The following is a 26,795-nucleotide window of genomic DNA, read 5'->3' on the forward strand; positions in this document are numbered from 1 at the left end:
AAAAGCTAGTCCAGGATCATTTTTTTTTCCCCATTAACTATATTGGTACATTTTAGGTATACAATACAGTTACATTCATCATTGGGATCTTGTACCATTACATGAGTCTCTTGGTTCTTATTTTTTTCCCCTTCCCTTGCCCTCCCTTCACCCCCTCCACCCTTACCTATTTGCAAAGACCTTGTTTCCATTTTTTTCCTCTTCTCATATTTTTTCCTTTCCCTTTCTTCCCTTCCCCTACCCCTCCCAATTCCCCTGCTCTTTTAGACCTTTTCTTCCTGTTTCACAATATCAGTTATACATTTTTTAAATTACAATATTAAGATCTAGGAGACATTACCACAGATTTTACAGAATTTAAAAGGATATAGAAAGCACATTACAAAAATCTTTTTTGAAATAAATTTGACAACTTCTAAGAAGTACCTTGGAAGACAAATTAATGAAACTAACTCTGGAGGAAATATAAAATTTGAATATCACCTATTAAAGAAAGTATATTCCTAGCTTGAAAACTTACCTATATGACAACAACAGGCTCATAAACATTTTAACTGATAAATTATATCACACATTTAAAGCAGAGAAAAGAAGGAACACTTTTCCCCTCATTTTAGGAAATCAACATTGTGCTAATCCTAAAACTGGATAAAGATAATAAAAGAAAAAAGTATGAACATAGAAATTTGTTTAACACAACAAACTCTTAGAAGTCAGATCTGGCAGTATGTAGAAAGTGGTTTTGTTATAGGGATGGCAGTGTTGGTTCAGCATTGGAAGATCCACCCCCCAAAGTAATCATTTTAATGGAGGAAAGGAGAAAGCCATATGATCCTGTCACTAGCTAGAGAAAGAGTATTGGACTAAATTCTACAGCTGTTCATGGTAAAAGCTATCAGGAGACTAGAAGTAGAACAGAACCTTCTCAACAGATCAAAGACATGTACTCCATACTTCCAACAAAAACTTCTTCTATGAATGGAGACGATACAATGCTTTCTCCCTAAAGTGGGGAACAAGGGCATATATGCCTACTCTTCATCTGTCCATTAGACTTTGAAACATAGGTCTAAACCAAAATAGTCTGGCAATAAAATGACACAACTAGGATAGGATTGACAAGGCAGAAGCAAAATCTTTATATGTAGATGAAATGATCATCTACAGAGAAAATACTAAGAAATCTCTAGGAGCCCCTAGAACTTGTACTTGAATTTAGCAGGATTAGAAAACACAAGGTATATATAAAAATTCAGTTCTGTGTATACTTGCTATAAATGAAGAATTGGATATTGAAATTTTAAAGTTATGTAGGAGTACAAAGGACCCAGAAAAGCCAAAAACAAAAACAAAAACAGTATTGTAAGACACTTAGCACTCAATTTTAAGACTTCTTCTAAAGCTACAGTAATCAAGGCAGTGTTGGTGTAAGGAAAGATATATAGATCATGTGAATAAAACAGAATCTAGAAATAGAACCACACATATATGGTCCACTGAGTTTTGAAAGATTATTTAACATTAGCATTTTATAGAATATAAACTTGATTCAAGAACTGAGGAAGAGATAGTGGTGAGGGGGAGAGTGCAGTGGGGTGAGGGATTTTATGGATTCCATTTTGTTTCTTATGTTGGGATTCCATCATGTTCCTCAGAGCCTCTATTTTTTTATCTATGTCCTCTCTAGATTTATTAATCATGTCTTGCACCATGAGCAAAATCTCTGCTGTAATCTGAGTAATTATTTCTGATTTCATTTTTCCCAGATCCTCTTTTGTTGCCAGTTCAGAGAGTCCAGGTGGTTGAGCATCAGAGTGTTCCATCTCGTTTCCCTTTGGGGTTGCTGTAGGTGATCTGGAAGTCTGTTTTTGAGGCTTGTTTATGTGTCTTCTCATTTCCAGGGGTGGGGGGGGGTGTGCTCTGGCACCCACGCAGCTCACCTTCTGTGCCCTAGGAGTTTGGGATGGCAGCAGGGGAGCTTCCTTCCGGGTGCTGGAACCTGCTGAGCTTCACTGCCCTAGGAGCCTGAGATGGAGGCAGGGAGCTTCCTTACAGGTGTTGGGACCCGCTCACGTTCTTGGCCCTAGGAGCCTGGGATGGCAGCGGGGGAGCTTCGCTAGTCCAGTATCGTTTTAACAACCGTATAGTCATGTGATTCTAAGAACATAAAATATAAAACATGAGATTTCATCAAGTTCAATGGTCCCTAAAATTCAATGGAAAATGCAGATATATATTTAGAGCCACGGAAGTGAAACATCTAATCCAACAATATAAGGGTTGTAGATTGCCAAGTAGAAAATTAAAGATCCTGAGTATGAAATCACCACCTCCCCTGCAGTTATGAATTTATTGACCTGGCATTTATAATAGAGTTCCATCAGTATTTCCAGTAAAAATCTCTTGTAATTATTCAACCTTAAGTTAATAGCAAAAGTACGTGGAAAGATATTTCCAACTAGCTGAAATCAAATTGGTTAAGAACAATCATGGGGGGCTGGGGATTTAGCTCAGTGGTTTTGCCACTTGCTACACAAGTGCAAGGACCCGAGTTCAATCCCTGGTACCAAAAAACAAACAAGAACAATCATGGGATCCTTTTTTTTTTTTTTGGCTTAAATTCTTTTATTGGTACATTTTAAGTATACAATACATTTCCATTTATCATTGGGTGCTTGTACCGGTACATGATGTATCTTGGTTCTTATTTTTTCCCCATTACCTGTGTACCCTTCACCCCCTCCACCCTTCCCTATTTACATAGACTTCATTTCCATTTTTTTTTCTTTTCTCATAATTTTTCCTTTCCATTCTTTCCTTTCCCCATCTCCTCCCATCACTCCTACCCCCTTGGACCTTTTCCTATTTCAAAGTATCAATTATTAGTTATTAATCCTTTTAGTCCTTATTTACACTCTCAGTTTCTTACACTAGAGAAACTATTTGGTATTTACACGAGTGTCTTATTTATTTCACTTAAGAGTATGGCCTCAATATCCATCCATTTAGCTATAAATGACTCTAGTTTCTTTGTTTTTTATAGCTGAGTAGTACTCCATTCATAGGATCCTTTTGGTAGAAAACAGTAGCAGTCAGTTATTCACCCACAACCTCACCACTGGGTTATTATGAGGACTAAAACCAAATTCTGCCACACATGCAGACAACAGAGAAGGGATAAGAAGATTTGTATGCTCTTCACTCACCGTAGACACTGTCTCAAATATTGTACCCAAACTATGTGCCTTTAATATTACTAATTCTACACATATGAGCATACTTCTATCATTTATTATGCTAGTAAGCTACTATTTCAAAATATTTTGCTATTATTCATTATTTTAATCAGTCAAAATGTCTGGTGTTGAGCTGACATTGAGATAACTAAAGCCTTGCAAAAGCTGTCTGTGGAATGCAACTTTGCTGATCAAATGCAAATTTATGGCCCTTGCAATCTAACATTTTGTTCAGTGCTACTGAGTGCCCCTGGAATTTAGCTTAAACGAACACACACATAGACACACACACTTGGGGCTTAAAGTGGTAGCCGGGCATGATTTAATCATTCTCTTAGCACTAATGTGTATATTTTCACCTTGGGAATATTTAAAATTTTATATCAAAACAAAATATATTATTGTATGAAGAAAGCTGAGTATATTTGAAAATTTTTGTGCTTCTAATGTTTAATAATCTTATTATCATAATATAATTATTTATTCCAATTTAAAATGTGTTTAAAAAACAGATTTATAAATCTAAATTAAAATCATATTAATGTTACGTACAGCACTAGGATTTTAAACAGATTTTAGTTTTATTGCAGTTATGAATGTACTTCTTATAAGTATTAAATATATAAAGGTTTTGACAGTTAATGCCTTTTTAGACATTTTCAGATCTATAAAATGCATAAACTTAGTTAAAATATTTACTGATATTTCAATTACTAATATGTAAATGGTGACAAGTATTATTCAACAGCCATGAAAGTAGTTGTTCAAATTCATTAGATTTTTAATATACAATAAGATTTTCATATTGAATTTTTAAATAACAGAACTTTTGTATTTATACTTTTACTAAACTGAATATAGGTTTCTGAGATCAAGGTGAACCCATGCATTGAATGGCTTTTTTTCTACACATAAAATTCACCATGTAGCCCCAAAAGTTCACTGTTAACAACTTTGAGCAAACTGTCCTTTTGCTAAGTTGCAAAAAGTCTTGCAACATTTCTCACTTACTAATATTAGAATATCTCCTTTAGAAGCTACAGAAAGAAGAATCAAGAAATTCTGTTCTAGGGCTTATAGCATGAACCTGGGTGCTATCAGAATCAGTGTTGTAAGACTACAGCTCAGTTATAGAGATCATTTCTTTGAATTTATAGATGAAGCATCAAACTGAGAGCCAAGAAGGCTGACTTGCCTATCATGACTCTACAAACCAGCAGTGGAGCCAGGATTAAATACAGATCTCATAACTCCCAACTCAGGATTCGTTTTGGTATTAATGAATATTTCTTAATTGGTTGCTATTAACCAGGCACTGTTTCAAAACTCTGAGGATACCACAGTAATAAAGACAAATCTTTAATTTCTTAGAGGATGGAAATTAATGATAAATACATATGTACAGGGGAAAATGTGAATGGTGTTAAAATCTTTCAAACAAAAGAAGGGGTCATGAAGAAAATATGCATCTAGCATGTGGCTGGTGGATGGGTTGTGATACTTTTATTTAGGATAGCCAGGAGGAACATCACCCCTGCATTACTGACATTTCAAATATCAGATGTTAAAGAAGAAAAAAAAATCTTCCTCTACCCTTCCAGGTTCTTGATTGGGGCCTCTGTTACAAAAGACTAGTGAGAAAAATAAACAAATTTTTTACATGTGTGCCATGCATGTAACACATAGGAGTACTCAGTACCAGTATTCTAAGAGTTGGCTTGGAACTTAGCTTATATAGCATTGTTAACAAAGAATAAGAAACTTATTGGGAAACAATAGAGCAAAGAAGTGTTTCAGGTTTCCAAGAGTAATAATGTTAACTACAGATGCTCCTCAACCTAAGATGGGGTTACGTCCCTATAAACATAGTGTAAATTGAAAATACTGTAAGTCAAAAGTGCATTTAATATCCCTAACCTGCCAAACAGTGCAAAGTACTGGTTGTTTACCCTCTTGATCTTGGGCCTGACTGGAAGCTGTAGCTTGCCCTTAACAACATACCCTTAGCTCAGCAAAAGATTGAAATTCCAAATTTAAAGTATGGCTTCTACTGGATATGTACTGCATTGTAAAGTCAAAAAGTCAGGAGGTGATTTAGGTGAACCATCCTAAATCCTCAACTATCTGTATATAGAGCAAGGTTTGTTTTCAGCCTTCTGTGCATGGTTATCTCTGGACCAAAAAGAGTCTAGAGTTGTCTCCAGTAAAAAGGAGAAGGAGGTAGAGAGAACTTTTCTTTTATTTGCTACTTTTTACTTACCTTGAGCTCAAAATAAAACATTTGTCATAGATGCATATTTAGGAATGACAAGTGCTGATCTCCATCACTAGCAAAGAGCTATGGAGATAACATTTCTGGCATCACAGAACATGTCAGGTGCAAACATCCTGGGATGGAGTACAGCTTGGAAAATGGGGAGATGAATATGGAAACTTTAAGGTAATGCAAAGTTGGTTGGATTTTATTCTAAATGAAATATGGAGCTACTGGAAAGTGTTCAGCAAAGAGAAACATAATCAAATTTAGCTTTTTAAGGAATTGACTGAGCTGCTATGAGAACATTCAATAAGAGCTTGAGACTAGTAAGAAGAAAGTTGTCACCATCCTCCAGATGAGAATGATGGTGATGTAAACAGCATGGTGGTCTAGCAGATGGGAAGAAATAGGAAATCCTGGGTTTATTTGGGGGATAGGTCCTGCAAGGTGTTTATCAAAACATTTTTCTCTGTGACTAATAGATGTTTTTTGCATCCAGTTGGTGGTCTCTGCATAATGGTTAATGAAATAATGAAAAGGCAGCAGTGATAATTTGCAAAACTTAGGATCCTTATATATTTAAAATATCATAAAAGGACAGAAATTTTTAGTTATTTCCAAATGAACATACTCCTAGCACTAGATATGGCCCACCTTAACTTCCCTCTTCAGTCAGAGCCTCCGTGGATGATAGTAGCGCTTCAGAACTGGATGTACTAGTGGCTCAATAAACAGCTAGGTAAAGAGAGAAGGCTTCATGGAGAGACAGACCTGGACCCAAGTAGAAACTTGGTCCCAAACTTAGTTGTGTGATTTCCAGCAAGTTACCTGATTTCTTTGACTCTTGGTTTTATTGTCTAAAAGACAACAGGTTATTTTAAGTGCCTAAAATATCTTGCACGATGTCTGATTGTATGTTGGGTATTCAGAAAGGGTAGTTATTATTCTTAGCTGTTTTTCTGTGATCTCTTTCATTTTCCTAATGAGATTATAACAGAAACTGATGGCCTACAGCCATTTGAGCTTAAAAGAAAGTGTATAATGTTCCAAGAGAGGAAGCTGGGAGGAATTCAATTATAATGTAAATATCTTCTGCTAGGTCTGCAAATATTTAGAATAGATGGGCACTTATCAGAGGGTGACCTAGAGCTATGACTTCAAAGTTGGTCTCTTAAGGCCTGTGGAATTACAGCCCCTAATACTCAACATCTTAATTAAAACTTTCATTCTGAGAGAATCTAGGACAGAGAAAAACCAAAGTGGTCCCCAGGATGCTGAAATTATCCAGAGCATAAAATAAGAGCTTCAAGGTCAAAGACTACTTAACTGAGCTTCATAGAGATATTTTCAGACTTCAAAATCTTAAAATTAAAATCATTAGATTAAATATAATTCTGGCAATAGTATTGAATCCAGGTCAGTTCAGCCAAATCAGACTTCTTTTCTCTGCTGAACACCTATAATTTGTAATATGTATTTAAATGTTCCCTTTTTGGTATCTTCAACTCTACAATTAATAGGAGAATAAATCATATGATAATTTATTGGTTCTGTCCACAAATATCACCACCTTTCATTTTCAGAGTCTTTCATCAGACTCTGACCTTTTCGAGTTTCAAATTTGTTATCTTAAAGGTCAAGTACCTCCACTTCTTATGGGTAGCAATAGCCCTACAAAATGAGTAGATAATTTTCAAATGTTTCCTTTTGTTTTTCCTTTACTCTCATCTCACAGCTCTGTATCCACAGACGGAATTCACACATCTTTGATATTCAAAGAATCTTGCAAACACAATTACTAACTAATCTCAAATACCACCAAGCATAGATGATGTACCAGGACTGTACACTGTCTTTTCTTCCCTTTCAACAGCTTAGCACAATAACGGCAGTAAGAAACTAGTGCAGAGTAACCAAAATGTTACACAGCTCACTATTACGTGGATTCTAACATCTTATAGATCATATCAAATTATTCTAACTGATGAATTCTACTCAAGATGGTTTTTAGTCAAGTCCCCTAAAAAACATACTTGTGCAAGGGGAAAGAGAACAGTAAGTTTAAAAAGTTAAGGTGTGTTATGTACATGTAGCGACTCCCACATGGAATGCAATCATTATGCACTGCAAATATGTACTAATAAAAAATTTTAACATATACTGATGCAGAGAGATTTTTCTGCTGATATATACATATGTATCTTGTGTTGTTTTGCACAAAAATAACAATTAATACTCACATAATGTTAACCATGCATTGAGGGCAGTTCTCAGGACTTTCTATATATTAACTGTTTAATCCTAATAAAATCCTATAAGGAAAGTATCATTATTATTTCCCTTCACAGATGGGGAATAGAGGAGCAAGAGGTTAAGTAGTTTGCTAAACATCATTAGTTACGAATTGAAACACACTAGATATGGCTCCATAAACTAGGCCCTTAGTCCCTACAGTTTTTCAACTTTGGCACTATTAACATTTTGACACTTTGGACCAGATAGTTTTTTGTTGCTAGGGGTTGTATTGTGTAGTGTAGGCTGATTAGCAGTATCCTTAGGCTCCACCTACTAGCTTCCAATAGAAGCAATACTACTGTACCCCTCCCCCCATGACAACTAAAAATGTCTCCAGACATTGTTAAATGTCCTCCGTGGGGCAAAGCCAGCTCCTATTACTACCTGCTGAGATTCACTGCGCTACACCATAGTATTATTGCATTTTAAAAAGCAAAGGATTAACCAGGTCTGCAATTGTAGAAGAGAGGTTCCCCTCTCTCGAAAAGGGGAATATCACCATGAGTCAAATGGAACCTCACTCAATTAATATTGACCTTAATTCTGACACGCTTTCCCTGTCCCCTCTCTCATTTTCTCTTCCATTGTAGGAAACTTTCTCCTTTAAGATCATAGCTTGTTTAGCTGGTAGTTTTGCTCTTTCCATTACATCTGCATGTGAAGCATTAAAAGAAATGTGTGTCATCTTATGCAGTATCTAAGGAGGATTTCAAAAACATCCCACAGGACATCGAAAGTTCCTTTATTTGCATTTGCTTTCAGAAAGGAAGCATTTTTTTCTCTTTCCACTTTCTTGCCCCTCCCCTTCCCCTGTTTTGTACTGAGACATGAACCCAGGAAGCACTAAGCTATATAACCAGTCCTTTTTAATTTTGAGACAGGGTCTCACTAATTCACTAGTTACCTAGACTGGCCTTGAACTTGTAATCCTCCTACCTCAGCCTCCCCAGTAGCCAAGATTGCAGACAAGTACACCATACTTGGCTTTCCTTTTTCACTTTCAGCAGGCTATTGCTGCCTTATTTCCTGAAGAGTGGGTTAAAAACTTGTGCGGTTCATTGGACACTAAAGATTTATGTGCTTATATAATACTACTCAAGTTCTGCCTGGATGTTGTGCACAGGAAAGCATTGGATAGGTTTTCACTGTTCTTTAATATTTTCTGGGGCTAATAATGTTGGTTTGAAAATAAGGAAAACATTTTCTCTGCTTCTCAAATCTCTATAACCAAGAGGATGCCTATGGTGATCTTGAAAACTACTGCCGGAGTGAACATGCCTTGTGGCCAATGTCTGGTGAGTAGGTAGGAAATCCCACCTGATCAAAAAACAATGGTAGAGCTGTTTTTGTGAAGCCTGTTTTCCATGGACTCAACCCAAGCAAAGCACGCCATACATAAACCATCGGCCAGGGTGAAATCTTTCAGAAATCATGCTATGCTCAAATAGAATAAAAACATTCGGCTCTGGGTCATCAGGCTTTGGAAATTTCTTATACTGCTGGAATTTTTTCCTTCAGGTAATGATTTTGTTCAATATTGTTGCAATACATATTATTCAGTATTTGGCACGAGCCTGAAACTATGATGCTTATCCTACACCGCCCCGCCCCCAACTTCTCCTGCAGTTACTATAGTGAAATTTCAGGTAAGGTAGAAATTAAAATTCCATTGTTCCTCTTACAAAGAACAAACTGTAACCTACCTATCCTCAATGAGAAACAGATTCCTCAACAGTAAAAAAAAGTTGGATTGCTAGATAAACTCTAAGGTTTCCTACAACTACAGAGTCCTATGATTTTTTTAACACATATTTTAGCTTACATTTATTGAGCTCTTATTATGTCGTTAACTGTTCTAAACACTTTACACATATTATTGCATTTAAGTTTCAAAACAGGTTGCCACACTATAAATGAGGAGTAATTCTATAATTTACCTCAGTGCAGTGTTTCCCAAGAGGCAGTCTCCTTCCAGGTAGGTGGAGAATTATATACATAGGCAGCAGAGTGGCATGTGCCGCAGCAGCCTTGCTGACCCCTCTCAGCACATGTCACAGGTCCTGGCACATAAAAGGAAGTTAATAGACACTGATAAAATTTGTAAAATAAAGAATGAAATTGAGTATCTTTCTAATAAAGTGTATCAGCGAGGATTGGAAGGTAGCATGTGCAAGCTTAGAACTCACTCAAAATCTATATTCTGAGTTTCAAGAAAACTAAGCTTTTCATTATTATATGAGCTTCTGATGTGTCAAGATTACCTTTCACTCACTTTTTAAAATTAAATACCTTCGCGTGATGGAAGAATTAAAAAATATAATTGACTCTCGTTTCTCACAGATAATTCTGGAGTATATGAGAGTTTCATTTTCTAATCCTGGTTCATATAATCAGAGAATATATATTTGAGAGACTATATTTAACTGCAATCTTATTTTGAAGCTTTTCATCAAAAGGAAAACTTTTGTAGATGTCTCAGAAATCATGTTTTTGTGAAGTGAAATAATATATTCTGATACTTTTGACAAACATCAAAGAGGAAAATGTGTTCTAGATGAGTAAAATATCAAGCTAATGCTATGGTGTGTTTAAATTCAAATGACCCTTTTGAGATACTTGAACAGTGTTCAAAACTAAAATTTATCAATAAAAATTAAATTAGGGCTCGCTCAGCCCACTTGCAACCCAGAGGCCAAACCGGTGAGGACCCCCGGGCACGCCCACCAGCCTCCAGCTTGTCCACATGGACACCTGCAACAACAGCACCCCCCAACTGGCCTCTTGGCTGTACAGCTACTTGGATCCATGCTAGAGGTACAGGGGGGCATAAAGGCCATTGTCCTGAGCTGTAGAAGTGAACAACAGAGAGAGGGCCTCTCTCAGGCTCCCTGATGAAAACTGAAGCCCACTGGAAAAGTGAAGAGAATCTCTGCAATAAAGGCACACCAGACCACCATACTTGGTAAGTTGGAGGGATCATCCCCACCCATCAGAACCTGGACTATCTTCAGGGGAAAGGGAGCTGGAACCTGTAGTAGAACTTTGCAGACTTCAACCCTGCAGGAGATCAGGGAGCTCAATTTGAGACTTGCAGCCAGAAATCTGCCTGAATCTCACGGGTCTGTGACTGGCTTACTGAGACTCATTGACTTATAACTGCACACTGCTGCCCACATTTTCTATTGTGACAGCAGAGACATACCCTGAAGGAGTCCTTTCATTTTTATTTTTTATTTGTTATTTTCAAAATTACCACTATTTTTTTGCTCTTATTTTTAATTTTTTTTTCTTTGCTACTCTTTTAAAATTTTTTATTTTTCCTCTCTTTTCTTTCTTTTCTCTTTCCTTTCTCTCTCTCTGCCTCACTCCCTTTCTGTCCCACATTGTTCTTCATCTCCCTTTGTGTTCCTGTTCTGCCCCTAATTCATATTTCTTCTTTATCTTTCTTTTCTTCTTTTGCCCTCTCTTGCCTGTGCCTTCTGGCCTCACTGATAACCTTCCCCTATCCTTCTACCTACCTATCCCTCCCTCTCCAAAGTCTTCTAACTCGCAATCCCAAAGGGTAAAGTTGCTACACTGAAGAGTTTATTCACTATAAATATATGTTGGGTTGGTCCTTGATTTTGATTTAATTCACACAGTTAAAGGTGATAGATTAATAATTACCACAAATTGTCATTTTCTAAGAGGTACTTGATGCTATTGTGCTGCTGATTGTATCACTTGAGCTAAGGTGTTGTGATTGATCTAATCAGTAGTCTTTCCTGGTATAATGAAAATGAGACAGCCTCAGAGCCATTAGAGACTCAAAACCTAAAGACCAGCTATATCTGGAAGACACCTCTGGGAAGCAATAATTCCATAATGGTTCTAGTTGCAAGCAAAAAAGATACTTACAATAAGCAGTTTCGAAGTATCAACCCAGGAAATAAACCAAGGACAGTACCAAAAACAAAAAGGAGAAGACATTTCAGCAAGCCCCAAACTTAGACTTCTACCCCAAAAAAGGCAAATTCTGGGGGAAACAAAGTGGAAAAGTCTGATAATCGACCACCTGGACACCCTGAATTGATAGCACAGGAAGTAACAAAGCAGATGAATGAGGCTCTAGAAAAATTCAAAGCAGAAATAATTTCCCAGATAACTACAGAGATGGTGAGCAGAGTGAAAGACATGATTAGAGGCTCTAGGACAGAAACAGATTTTAAAAAAAACAGATGAGCTCAGAAACATGCTGGAAGCCATGAATGCCCAGCATAGGAAAGAAATGGAAACCATGATCGCTCAACATAAGAAAGAAATGGAATCCATGAAACCAATTCAAACAGATATTCAGGAGATTAAAAACTCCATTGAAAGTATGCACAGCAGATTAAGGGAATTTGAAGATAGAATATCAGATATAGAAGACAGGATCACGGTAAAGGACCATGAAAACAACGATCTCTTCAAAATAGTAAGGGACCATGAGAAATCAATCCAGCAGCTGCTAGATGATATAAAAAAGAATAACATAAGACTGATAGGAGTCCACGAAAAAACAGGAGAAAGTACAATTGACACAAAAAACTGTTCACAGAAGTAATTAGAAAACTCCCAGACAGAGGTAGAGAATTGGACATACAGATAAATGAGGCATATAGAACTCCAACTAGCCATGATCAAAAAAATCTACACCTAGACATATAATAGTCAAGATCCCAGAAAACCAACAGAAGAACAAAATCCTACAGGCAATTAGAGAAAAGAAACAAATCACCTACAAAGGAAAGCCCATCAGAATGATGGCAGACTTCTCAACACACACCCTCAACTCAAGGAGAGCCTGGAGTGAAGTATTTCAAGCCCTAAAAGAAAATAACTTCCAACCTAGACTGTTGTATCCTGCAAAATTATCTTTCAAAATCAATGGGGAAATTAGATACTTCCATGACAAAGAGCACCTGAGAAATTTCATGAACACCAAACCAGCACTCCAAATAATTCTAAGCAATATCCTAGAAAAAGACAATGAAGATCACAACTCCATGAGGCCCAACAGAAGGAAGCCACCAGGCAAGGAAAGAAACTAAAGAGAAAAGGGGAAAAATAAGAAATAAAAGAGTCAACAACAGCAAAACATCATGACAAGGATGAGTCAATATCTATCAATTATAATTCTCAATGTTAATGACCTCAATTCACCAATCAAAAGAAATAGACTGACAGAATGGATTAAGAAGCAAAATCCAGCAATATACTGTATACAAGAAACACACCTAACTCAAAAAGATATTCATAGACTGAAAGTAAAAGGATGGAAAACAGTTCTCCATGTTACAGGAATGTAAAAAAAAAGGAGTAAAATCTTATTTGCAGACAAAGTAGATTTCAAACCAAAACTAATTAAGAGAAACAAAGATGGTCACTACATCCTTGTGAAGGGAACAATCCAAGAGGAAGAGATGACAGTCCTCAATATACATGCACCAAATATGAATGCCCCCAATTATACAAAAAAAATATTAATGGACATGAAAAATCAAATAAGCACTAATACAATTGTAGTGGGGGACTTCAATACCCCAATATCACAAATAGACAGATCATCTAGAAAAAAATTAACAACAAAATTCTAGAACTGAACCAAGCTATTGAAAAAATTGACTTAATAGATGTTTACAGAGTGTTCCACCCCCACAAAATCAGAATACACATTCTTTTCAGCTGCACACGGGTCATTCTCCAAAATAGATCACATGCTAGCTCATAGGACATGTCTAAGTAAATGTAAAAGAATTGAAGTTACCCCTTGTATATTATCAGACAATAGTGTAATAAAATTGGAGGTCAATAACATAAGAAACCACAAAACTCCCACAAACACATGGAAATTGATTAACATCCTCCTGAACAACCAATGAGTCACAGAGGAAATTAAAGAAGAAATTAGACAGTTTTTACAAGTAAATGACAATGCCAGTACAACATACAGGAATCTATGGGACACAATGAAAACAGTTCTACATAGGAAATTCATAGCAGTGAATGCTCATATTAGGAAAACAGAGAGAACTCAGATAAATAACCTAATGCAGAACTGTAAGCTCCTAGAAAAAGAAAAGCATAACAAACCCAAAGCTTTTACAAGAGGGGAAATTATAAAGATCTGAGCAGAAATCAATGCAATGGAGACTAAGAGAATGATACAAAAAATTTAATGAATCAAAGAGTTGGGTTTTCGAAAAAGTAAATAAAATCAATAAACCTTTAGCCAACTTTATCAAAAAAAAAGGAAAGAAAAGGCTCAAATCCATGCAATTAAGAATGAAAAAGGTGAAGTCACAAGAGACCCAGCAGAAATCCAGAGGATCATCAATACCTACTTTGAGAACCTGTACTCTAATAAAATGGAAAACACAGAAGAAATGGACAGATTCCTAGATACATACAAATTGCCAAAGTTAAATGAAGAAGATATAGAAATTCTAAACACCCCAATTACAGTGACTGAAATTGAAAATGTAATAAAAAAATTCACCAACAAAGAAAAGCCCAGGTCCTGATGGCTACACTGCTGAATTCTGCAAGACATTTAAAGAAGTACTATGGCCATTACTCTTCAAATTCATCAAGGAAATTGAAAAGGAAGCAAGGCTTCCAAATTTATTCCAGGAAGCAAGTGTTACTTTGATTCCAAAACCAGGGAAAGACCCAAGCCAAAAAGAAAACTACAGGCCAATCTCACTAATGAACATAGATGCAAAAATCCTCAACAAGATATTGGCAAACAGAATACAGAGAGTCATCAAGAAGATCATACACCCTGACCAAGTTGGATTTATCCCAGGGATGCAAGGATGGTTCAACATTCATAAATCAATAAATGTAATACACTATATTAATAGAGTCAAGGACAAAAACCATATGATCATCTCAATAGATGCAGAAAAGGCATTTGACAAAATCCAACACCCATTCATGATAAAAACACTACAGAAAATTGGAATAGAAGGTCTTTATCTCAACCTAATTAAGGCTATCTATGAAAAACGAACAGCCAATGTCATACTAAATGGTCAAAAACTGAAAACTTTCATGCTAAAATCAGGAACAAGACAAGGATGCCCACTATCACCACTCCTGCTCAATATAGTTCTGGAAACATTAGCCACAGCCATTAGAAAAGAGAAAGAAATAAAAGGAATAAATATAGGAAAGGAAGAAGTTAAGCTGTCATTATTTGCTGATGATATGATGCTTTACATAGAAGACCCAAAAAACTCTGCCAAAAGACTTCTAGACTTAATTGACAGATTCAGTAGAGTAGCTGGTATAAGGTCAACACTCAAAAAACAATACCCTTCTTATACACAAATAGCAGACTCACTGAAAGAGAAATTCGAGAAACAATTCCTTTTACAATAGCATCCAAAAAAATGAAATATCTGGGAATTAACCTCATAAAGGAAGCAAAAGACTTCTACACTGAAAACTACAGCACTCTGAAAAAGGAGATCAAGGAGGATATAAGAAAATGGAAAGACATCCCTTGTTCTTGGGTAGGAAGAACAAATATAGTGAAAATGGCCATACTTCCAAAACTATTATATGGATTTAATGCAATGCTGATTGAAATTCCAACAATATACTTCACAGAACTAGAGAAAAGAACCCAAAAATTCATTTGGAACCGGAAGAGACCTAGAAAAACAAAAGCAATTCTAGGCAACAGAGACATAGCTGGTGGTATCACAATCCCCAACTTGAAACTATACTACAAAGCTACTGTGATAAAAAACAGCATGGTACTGGCAAAGAAACAGACCCAAGGATCAGTGGAATAGATTAGAAGATGCAGAAACAACTTCAGACATACTCAGCCACCTCATCTTTGACAAAGGAGCCAACCACCATCATTGGAGGAAAGATAGCCTATTTAATAAATGGTGTTGAAAAAAGTGGATTTCAACCTGCCAAAGATTGAAACTAGACCCATTCCTATCACCATCCACTAAAATAAGATCAAAGTGGATTAAAGATCTGAATATTAAGACAGAAACACTAAACTTGCTGGAAGATAAGTTAGGTAGAACTCTTGAAGACATTGGCATAGGAAAAGACTTCATAAACAAAACCTCAGCATCACGGGAAGTAGCAGAAAGAATCAGCAATGGGGATCTCATCTTATTAAAAAGCTTCTGCACTGCAAAAGAAACCACCAACAGAGCTAACAGACAACCTACATTATGGGAAAAAAATTTTAGCAGCTGTACCTCAGACAAAGGACTACTATCTAGAATATATAAAGAACTGAAAAAAATCAGACCCCCCAAATTCAAAGACCCAATTCAAAAATGGGCATCTGAAATGAACAGACATTTCTCAGACAAAGAAGTAAAAGCAGCAAGCAAATGTATGAAAAATGTTTAACATCACTGGTCATTCGAGAGATGCAGATGAAAACAACGCTGAGATTCCACCTCACCCCAGAAAAAATGGCTGCTATCAAGAAATCAACCAATAACAAATGCTGGCGGGGGTGTGGGGAGAAAGGAACCCTTCTCCATTGTTGGTAGGAGTGCAGACTGGTGCAACCACTGTGGAAATCAGTATGGAGATACCTCAAAGAACTAGGACTAGAGGTCTCATTTGACCCAACTATTCCTCTGCTGGGTATTTTCCCAAAAGAATTAAAAGAATCATACCACAGCGATATATGTGCACCCATATTTATAGCGGCACAGTTTGTAATAGCTAAAGCTTGGAAACAGCCCAAATGCCCATCAACTGGAAACTGGATAAAGAAGATGTGGGTTTTTTTATAAAATGGAGTACTACTCAGCCATAAAGAGAAACTAGAGATATTTATAGCTAAATGGATGCATATTGAGGCCATACTCTTAAGTGAAATAAATAGGACACACATATGTAAATACCGAATAGTTTCTAGTGTGAGAAACTTAAAGTGTAATTAAGGTTTAAAATGATTAAAATGAATAATTGATGATTTGAAATAGTAAAAGGTCCAAAGGCATAGGGGTGGTGGGAGGGAAAGGGGAAAGGAAGTAGGAAAAGAAAAAATTATGAGAAAAGAAAAAAAATGGAAATGAAATCTATGCAAATAGGAAAGAGTGGAGGGGTGAAGGATGCACAGGTAATGGGGGAAAAAATGAAAACCGAGATACATCATGTACAGGTACAAGCACCCAATGATTAATGTAAACGCATTGTATACCTAAAATGTACCAATAAAAGAATTTTTTAAAAAAATTAAATTAGGTCTCAACATTCAATAATTTACTCTTGTTATTCTCACTGTTAATTTTCTCCTGTTATTTTCATGTGGTATTTTCATAAGATAAAGTCCATGTTTCAGTGTCAATGATGCCAAAATGAAACACTCACCAAAGAATGAGCACTTAAAAATAGTGAGAAGAGTACTGAAAGAATAATACTCAGATCTGTTTCTGAGTTAATTTCCATTATGGTTTGGATCTATACCACTACTCAAGAGCCTCCTGTGTTCAGAGGTGGAGCTTTTGGAAGGTGATTGGACCATGGCTGCATGGTAGCTGCCTTGCTGTTCAGAGGTGTTACCTGGAAGGGTCTATATTCCTCCTTGGCTTCTCCTTTCACTCTCTGCTTCTTGGCTGTCATGAGGTGAAGTTTTCCTCAGCCTAGGTGCTTCCATCCATGCCCTTTCCGCCTTGGAGCCAACCAGCTATGGACTGAATCCTCTAAAAGCTGTGAGCCAAAGTAAATCTCTCCTACTTTAAATCATGGGTTTTGAGTATTTTGCCCCCATGAAAAGAAAGTGACAAAAACAGTGTCGAACATTAAATAAAAGAAAAGTAATCAACCCAAAGTGATTCTATATTGCCAAGTCTTACAGACATTATGTATCATTAAAACAATGAGGTCTACATTCAAAAACATGTATCTATACATTTTTCATTCAGACATACACTTATATGTCACTTTGACTAATTTCTTAATAGCAAAGCTTTTGTTCCTTTGAGTTTTGATGATAATCTAGGATTCTATAATCTAATAATCAAAGATATGAAAGAAATTGATATTCAAGATAACCAAATTGGACGTTAGAGGAAAAACATTCTCTAGTTAATTTCTCTCCCACTGAATGCTCAAGCTTTATTTGGCTGCCTTTTCAAAAAAATCAGTCCTTAATAAAACATTTATCCATAGTCACAATTAACCTTTTCTAACTGAAGAAAACCCAAATTAGATTTTCCATTTAAAACCTGTTCTATAGAGGATTTTGACCAATAAACAATTTGGTTTTGAGCTAAGAAAGGCAAAAATAGTTATTTTCGACTAGTTCACTCATCTATTTCTTCAAATATTTGTCAGCTGTGTTCTATATTATAAATATAGTATGAGGTAATGAGGGTACACTAATCAACAAACAGACTTCCCAATCTTGACGTGACAGAAAGGATCAATTAAGGACAGAGCCAGTTATCATAATCAGTGACAAGTACTATAACCTAGACTGGCAACCAGTCTCCAGGGGTCTGAGAAAAATTCCCAGTGAAAATGACATCTGTGCTGAAATCTAAAAGACCAATACAAGACATCAAAGGAGAATATGGCAGAGTGGGAGAGTAGGAGAGATTCAGATAGAGAATTTGTTTCAGAAAGGAATCAAGATTGGCAGGTGGAGCAGGGTGCACTCCAGAAACTACAAGCTATCTGTTACTCCAGGATAAGTAGAATGCTTTGCAATTTCTTTGACGTAGATTAAGATAGCTAAACTAACTTCTGGGAACTTATACAATATTTGGAAATATTTTTTCCAGCTCTCAAATTTGATGGCATACTATTTCTTTTTACTTTTACTTTCTTCATGCCATGTTCTCCTCCTCTGCATGATCTCTGCAGTCTGGCTGCTTCAAAATCCCCACTTCTGACTACATCATTATCACACTGCAGGGCCAAGGAAGACTAGATGAGAGGGTTGGTGTCTACCATGTGGTGCTTAAAGTTCAACTCCCAGCTGCCCACATTTTTTCAGCCCACAGAATTCCACTGTTCTCCTATTAGGAAGAAAAGGATTACAAGATTAGTTTCATGATACCACTTCTAGCCTACCATATATAGTAAGAGGAAATAATAAAATGTGATTTCTATGACAGCTTTTGTTATTCAGGCCAGATCTGCTGGGGAGGGAGCAAGGGTCTCAATGTAGATAGATCTAGGAGGATATTATTACAGCTGAGAGCTACAGGGGTTAATATCCCTTTAAGCCTCCACAAACAGCAGTCAGAGTATGGAAATAAGGCACAAAACACTTGCTCAAGTTTTTAAAAACTAACATCATGGAGACTCTGGAAGTCTGTCTTTTGTGGGTAGTGCAGAGTCCTTAAAGTAAATAGTGAAACAGGTTTAGAAGACACTCCTAACCATGTTCCTTCCTAGCTTTGACTTTAACTGCATGGGAAAAAGAAGAAATTTTATCAAAATCCTTTATTTTTTTCAAGGCTCAACTGCCCCCCAAGAAGCCTTCCTGAAAACACATAGTCAGAATCATTGTCAGTAACACTAAAGGAGAGATTTCTTGGGCATCAGAAGAAAAATGAGTATTCTTTCCAATCATTACCTTCCCAAGGAAATTGGGTAAGCCTGCTAAAGGGAATCCCTAAAATCTGTGTTGGTCTTTAAATTTGTGAACCAATAATGAATATTTTATTTAAGTGAACATTTTGAGATTTGGACTTGCAAACGTGGGCTAACAGTGGGGTTGGATTATTTTAGGCATAATAAAGAGAGGAAAACCTGGCAGTTTTAGGAACTGTAAAGTATGGAAGAAGAACTGAGTTTAGGAAACTGAGCGAAGGCTCCAGCTTCAGGAAACCATTATACTACATTATCTGGAGAGAAGCTTTGGCCCATTCTTTTGAGTTCTTGTGTCTCTCCTATGAAGGAGAAAAATCTGTAATCCTTGGAGAAGAAACGAAGCATGACCTGGGGACAAGAACCCATCAGTCCCACATGGATCCAGCTAACACAGCACCGGACCTTTGCAAAGTAGGAGTAAGAAGTGGCTGTGGAGAAAAGATAGAAAAGGAAGGGAAATAAACAGACAAAATGGTTAATGTCCTATAGGGTGGCCTGTCAGTAAGGGAAACTATTTCTCTGAGGCAACATGGTCCAAAGAACTTTCGAAAGTGAAGTGCTAATATTCAGTGCTACCTAGCTTGTCTTTCTGGATAGCAATCTCCTCCTTAAAAATGCAATGAAACCTGCTGTACCTGCAAAGGTTGAGAATAATCGGCTATTTCTATAAGGTCAAGAAAAGCAGTTCAGGACTGGGGATTTAGCTCAGTGGCACCACACCTGCCTCACAAGCACAAGGTCTTGAGTTCGATCCCTGGTACAAAAAATAAAAAGAAAAGCAGGTAAGCAGGTCAGCTCCATGTCTTCATTCACAAGCAACAAAGCAATGATGACATAGTCAAGAGAGAAAAATATAAATCTGTAACATAAGCAGGAACCAGATATGTCGCCTTGAGAAATAAACCCACCAGAAATTTGCATTGTCATGTATTATGAATCTGACTTTTCTCAATTCTAGCATCGGGTGTAGAGCAGGTAATCTTAATCTAACTCTCAGGAGCAGGTGACCCAAACAACTGTCCCTAAGGTGATATCTTATTCTGCTGAAGCCTGTAGATGTGATTTGAAGGATGTAACAAGGACCTTCTAACAAAAATATCTTCCTTTGATCTATGCCAGAGCTTAAAATCAACACTATCATCCTGTCTTTAGATAAAGAATGAAAATCTGTTGAAATGCAATCATATTCTCATACCCATTACAATAGGTGCTAAAAAAAAAATAGTGTTAGCAGAGATGAAAAGAAGCTCTAAATCTTGTGCACTGTTTGTGGGATTGTAAAATGGTACAACTCCTATGTAAAATAGTACGGAAGTTCCACAAAAAATTAAAATAGAACTACAATATAATACAGTAATCTCATTTCTAGGAATATATTCAAAAGAATTGAAAGCAGAATCTAAAGAAATATAGTATCCTAACACTCACATTTATTGCAGCACTGTTCACAATATCCAAGAGGCAGAAGCAACTCAAATGTCCATCAACAGATGAATAGACAAAGGGTACTCTATTTATACAATTGAATGCTCTGCTGCCTTAAAAAGAAAGGAAATCTTTTCATATGCTATGACATGGATGAACTTTGAGGACATTATGCTAAGCAAAATAAGCCCCTCACAAAGGATAATACTATATTCCATTTACAAAAGATATCTAAAGTAGTTGATCCATAGGTATGAAAAGTAGAATGGTGGTTATCAGGGGTTGGCCTGTAGAAGAAATGGGGAGTTGTTGCTTAATGAGTATACAGTTTCAGTTTTGCAAGATGAACAAGTTCTGGGGATGTGCTTTATAACTAGGTAGATGCATTTACCATACCAAACTGAAAATGCTTAAGATAGTACATTTTATGATTTTTATCACAATAAAAACACAGACATATTCTGTATAAACAGTCACTTTAAGCCAATCCCCTTTATACGTTATTGTCTATCAGAGTAGCTTTATTCTCTGAAGGACAGTTGCCTCAATTTTGATGAGTGAGAATCAGAGCAAGGAGCTACTAGGGAAGGCAGGCTCTGGGTATATTCCCAGAAGTCTCCAGGCTTCCAGGAAAAGGACGGATGTGGCCTAGATGTTAGTAGCTCATATAAGCATGGGGAGGTGGCTGCTGGGAAGACAGGAAGCATACAAGAAAAGAGAGGGGCAACACAAAGACATGAGAAAATGCAGTAAAATGCATTTTATTCTTCCTATTTTCCTTCAAGCTGCTATCCTTGGGTGACCTCAATAATTCACAGGCAGAGGGAACTTGCCTCTGAAAAGGCTGCCCTCAGTGACACTAAGAATAACATGACTTGAAGGGCACTTCTGGCAAGTGTACTTACTCCAGCTGAGCTTCCAGAACCACAGAGGCAGATTTCAAACTTTGTCCATGAGCTGTGAATGCACCCTGCTGAACTTCGTAGGCCCAGCTGGTGGTTATTTTTAGGCACGTTCCTCTTTCCATGACTGACTGGGAACTCTGAAATATGGAAGGAGACAGGAGAACTGGGTCCAGGAGCCAAAGTGAAGTCTCCATTTTTAGGGAACCATTGCAGCTGGGGAGAAGCTTTGGCTGCAGTCTTCCAGGTTTCTTTCTGCCTCTAAGGGGAGAGAAGTCTGTTGGCCTTAGGCAGGAAAGGGGCCAGGGACTTGAAGTTTAGGAAATCCTAAGAACACATGGGTCCCCAGCCTGCCTAGGCTTGCCCTGGCCACTCACCCATGAGCAAGATTCCAAGCTTTGAACTATTCATCAACTGCTCAGGCCTTGTCCACTCTGCAGGGGAGCCAAGTTTGCCTAGCATGGAGCTCTAGTTTCCTCAGAAGGCACCTGACAGAAAAGCTCAGGGTGTGCAGCAAGGAAGTATAGGTGTTCTAAGAGGTCACAGACCTCAGACCATTCACTCAGGTATTGTATGTCAAAAAAAATATATACATTAGTTATTTTTATTCTCATTAGATCAATATAATCCCAACTCTAAGCCTCATTTGTATAGGACTATGAATAAGTTAGGCATTAGGCCTTCTTGGAGCCCTTTTCCAAGGTGGAAAGGCCCTGGGGTCTCACAAAGCTCCAACTCAGGCAATCCCCTTGAGTTGTCAGACAGGCTCACCCTGGCACTGGCTGAGACACCTGTTGTTCTAATCTTCTTTGCCAAGACTGGAAATCTCAAGTGAAATGGTAGAACCTAACCTGCCTAATGGTACCGTCAACACTTTCCTCCTGAGGCTTTGCCGCATTTTGACCAGAGTACAAGTTCTGAGGACAAGATCTCTCTCTCTCTCTCTCCTTCCCAGTCTCTGGAAACATTTCCTTTCAACCTCATTGCTTCTTGCAAGTCCTGTCCCTCTCCAGCACTGCCCCCCAAGGACGCTTCAACTGTTAGACAGAACTTGAAATTTCATGCAGGCCTATTCTGCTTCCAACCCTTATAAATCTCAGAGATTAAGAACTATGAAGCTTAGCCAATATTACAGGTCAGGGTCTTTCTCTGAATGAAAGTGCAGGGAGGTTAAATGCTGTGCACCGTATTGTGGGCAAAACCTGGAAAAGCAACCAGGTGTGCTGATTGTAAACAAGTGTTCTTTCCATAAGTCAGAGCAATGCAGCAAATGCTGGGTTTGGACTCAACAGGCAAGAAACTGAAGGCTCACTTGTGTTTTATTATCAACAGTGGGAAAACTGAATAAAACCAGTTAATGGCAGGCACAGAGCCAGCATTGACTTGATTAGATCTTCATTCTTGTGGTTACCAGCCAGTGCCATCCAGGGAGAGCTGGAATCTGGAAAAGAAGCTGAGCTGCCAAAGTAGCCAGCACCTGGGTTAACCCGTTTCTGCTGCTCAATTCAAGCAAGCAAGCAGAGACTAGAGGAAGGCAGGAAGACGACTCTGAGCCTGGCATCTGGAGAGGCCAAGTTTTACTGAGTGTGCACATTCCTCAACTTCCATCTGGAGATAAAAATTTGTTCTCCTATCAAAAGCTTTCTCACCTAGGAGATGTCCTATTCGGAGACAAAGGCTAGGTGACAGGTTGCCTTCGCAGTGTGTATTTCTCTTAAGTCAGCTTCAGACAATTGGAAGCTAGACGGGATTAGGAAACAGGGCTGTCTAGAGAGATATTGGGAAAGAGGCCTTCTGTTCTTTGATTCTCTTACTTCCCTTGCAGACCACTTCACATTCCTCAGACATTTCGACCTTCTTGTGCTCAGCGCCACTATGCTGTCTAACTAGATCTCTCTCAGTGTGCCACCCGACCGGAACTGTCCAAGAACTCCCTCAAGTACAAAAAACAATACCACCCCCTTCATCCTTATCAAAATCGCCACATTCTCAGTGTCACACTGTCACGAATGGGATGGCAGTAGTGAATAGGCTCATACACATCATTTCTTCTGAAATATGGGCCCTACAAATAACTTTATGTGGAAGAAGTGCTCCAGTGAAGTATAAACTCTACTATGAAATTGAGAATTTTTGTCAGCTTTGTTCACCACTGTGATTTGAGAGAAAATTATCTCATTAAACAAAACAAGTCAGTGATAATAATATGGCTTACAATGAGCCTCGGAGAAATATTTAGTAATGTTTGCTAGTTTGGAATGTAGTAACACATTATTTTTGATACTTTTGAAATTCTTGGAAATAATAACAATGACAAAAAAGGACTATAATTTTATAATTCATTTAACCTTAATTTATTTACATTCAAAAAACTAATAGTCTATTAAGCTCAAAAAGAGTAAGATATAGATACATAAGGCAAAGGGGCCACTATTAGGAGAAAGTGATATAATTGATAGATAAAAGATCTGTCAAAGTAGGATCTCTTAGATAAAGTGAACATGGTCTAGTGCAAAATTTTTCAAAATTTGTCATGTTGTAGAATCAATTTATCAAGTTTCAACTTTTGCTTCTAATGGCAAAAAATGGAAAGGAATGGAATGGAGCACACTGCAGAGAGTAAGTCAGTTCACACATTTGTATAATATATATGCATTTGTATAATATAAAATATAATTTTTACTATGGATTGTGCTCTAAAATGTTTGAAAACTACAATTGTGGGGCACTGGTTTTAAAGTCCTTTTTAAGCTCAGGATTTTTATGTGGCAGATGAAGACATAAAATAGACCAAAGCAAATCTATCTTTGCTGAAGGCATTGGAAGGGACTAAGATTCATCCCTGTCAGCTCACTACAATCACCTCTCCTCTGAGCAGCACAACTTAAAAATCATTGGTGCAGATATTACACTTCACCAGTTCCCTTAGCATAAGCATCAAATTGATCTTAGAATTTAGGTTTGAGGGACCAAATAATAGCACAATCTATCTCGCTCAAATTCTGAACTAAGAGGTACAATAGAGTCTAGCAGATGAGAATCAGTGTCAACAGGGGACTAATAAAGTCTAGGTTAGGCAGTGTCACTTAGGTGTTTGACACCAGTGGTTTCCTAATCTGAACAACAAAATTAAATAGACGAATTAGTTACAGTAGCACTGGAAACTGGGAAGACCTCAATGCAACCGCACTCAGAGGCAGAAGCTCAGGGCAGACATGCCCAACCCAAGAGCAGAGGGGAGGGAAAGGCTGCGCAAGCCATGCAAAGGAGCCAGAAGTGTTGTATTAATAGATGCCCCTCTCTGGGGAATCAAGAAGCAGTTGGTAAGGGATTTCCTCTCCATAACTCTTAGCAAAGCAAAGTATGCTTTTCCTTCATAGCCCTGCAGGTGGAATTTATGTCTGCCTCCCTTGCTAGAATATAAACTTTTTGAAAGCGTGCTGCATAAATAACATTGATCTATAAAGGCTGTTGATATAATAGTCAGAATATCTGTACCCCAGTTCTGATATTTGAAAATTGAATCACAGTCATCAAATTTCAGCAAAATTGACCAGGCCCACTCTTGGAAATATTTGGAAAACTGCCTTCGCTAACCCTGGCTGATCAAAAGAAAAAAAAAATTTTTGGCTTATTGAAGGAAAAGGAGCACTGAAAAGCAAGAAGTGCATCCTCATAGGAAAGAACAAGAGCACAGCTTCCCCCTACTGGAAAGTCCCCAGTCAATCAGTTTCCAAGAAGAGAAGCTTTTCTCTCACTTGGTCTCACACAAACTCCACTCAGAAACTGCAAATCATGTCTTTCATCTTCTGTGAGAAAAGAGCTTTCATTTATCAAGCCTGCCTTTACCATGGTTTTTGCCTTTCCAATGTACAGTGGTGAGGCAGTTTCAATGAATGAATCCACAAGGCACAGGTATTTGACAAAACTCATGGCCACATTTCCCCATGACACAGGTCTATGCTTTTAGGAGGCACCAGGTCTTAAGGGTCTCATTAACAGCAGATGTGTGGTCAAGAGGTTATATATGTGAACACTAAGAACAGCCTCCTGGCAAAATCTTTCTCCACTTATATTGTAACTCTTCTGTGGGAAGGCTATGACAACAATTTAGATTTGAATATATTTAAAGGGACAAGCCTGTTTGACCTTTATATCACATCCCTTTTGGACTTACAACCCATCAATAAGAGACACTATTGCTTTAAACTGAAATTAATCTTACCCTTTCTGCAAAAAAGCCCTGTTTGGACAATGTCACCATATGAAATTGTTTCTAATAAAAAAGCACTAGAATGAATGATAAACTCAACAGTTGAGGAAAGTAGTTTTCTCTAAAGGTGAACCATACAATGGTGAACAAAGGGTTCAAATACTCAGAAGATGGCAGTTAGTTATATAACATTCTTTTTGTTAAATTAGGTGGGTTCATGGGGTTTAGTTTTATTTTTATTATTTATATTTATATATACTGAATTTTTATCTGTATTTTTAATTCCATTTTCAAATAAATCGGTAGGTTTTATTTGACAAACATAACCTATAAATCCGTATCTCACTGATTAACCCTAGCTGTCCATTCACTCCTCAAATGCCTCAAGTGCCTATTATGTGTAAATCACCATGCTAGGTTTTGATGGTATAAGGCCAAATGAGATGTGACCTTCTTTTGAAAGAGTTTTCAGTCTAGTTGCCTAAAAAATTTACATCAGCTAAGAAATATATACCTGTACGTGAATGAATCTGATAAAAATTCAGAACACCAAATTAATTTAGCACAGCAGGATTTCTCTCAAGCTTTCTGTCCTATGTAATTGACCTCAGGAATTTTGCACAGACACAGAAAGGGTCAGATAAAAATCATAAAGCTGACAGCTCTGAAAGTGTCTGAAGCAGGACATGCAATTTTCTAGGTACATCTGAGGCTGCAGGGTACCCCTCTGTGCCATGTTCTGTCTTTCTGACAAGCGATGAATTAACACCATAGCTAAGAAACTGCACCATGAAATGCTGGCCAGCTCATTGAGAAAACTTGCTTGTTTGAAATCATCTCTTAAAATA

The 26,795-nt window shown here is 37.4% G+C and overlaps 1 long non-coding RNA gene across 1 annotated transcript in view; it reads right to left on the reverse strand.

Moving 5' to 3' along the window:
• Positions 1-380: 380 nt before the first annotated feature.
• The window catches only part of LOC110349224 (uncharacterized), a 253,451-nt gene continuing 227,036 nt past the window's right edge, over positions 381-26,795 (reverse strand). Inside the window, exons 3-4 of the long non-coding RNA XR_015443472.1 lie at positions 9,726-9,848; positions 381-2,157 (exon numbers count right to left, since the gene is read on the reverse strand). This is a non-coding gene — a long non-coding RNA (uncharacterized LOC110349224). The remainder of the gene's footprint in view (positions 2,158-9,725; positions 9,849-26,795) is intronic.

Source organism: Heterocephalus glaber, unplaced genomic scaffold, assembly GCF_053883595.1.
Source record: "Heterocephalus glaber isolate CG9 unplaced genomic scaffold, H.glaber_assembly_v1.0 deba00001571, whole genome shotgun sequence".
Classification (NCBI taxonomy): Eukaryota; Metazoa; Chordata; class Mammalia; order Rodentia; family Bathyergidae; genus Heterocephalus; species Heterocephalus glaber.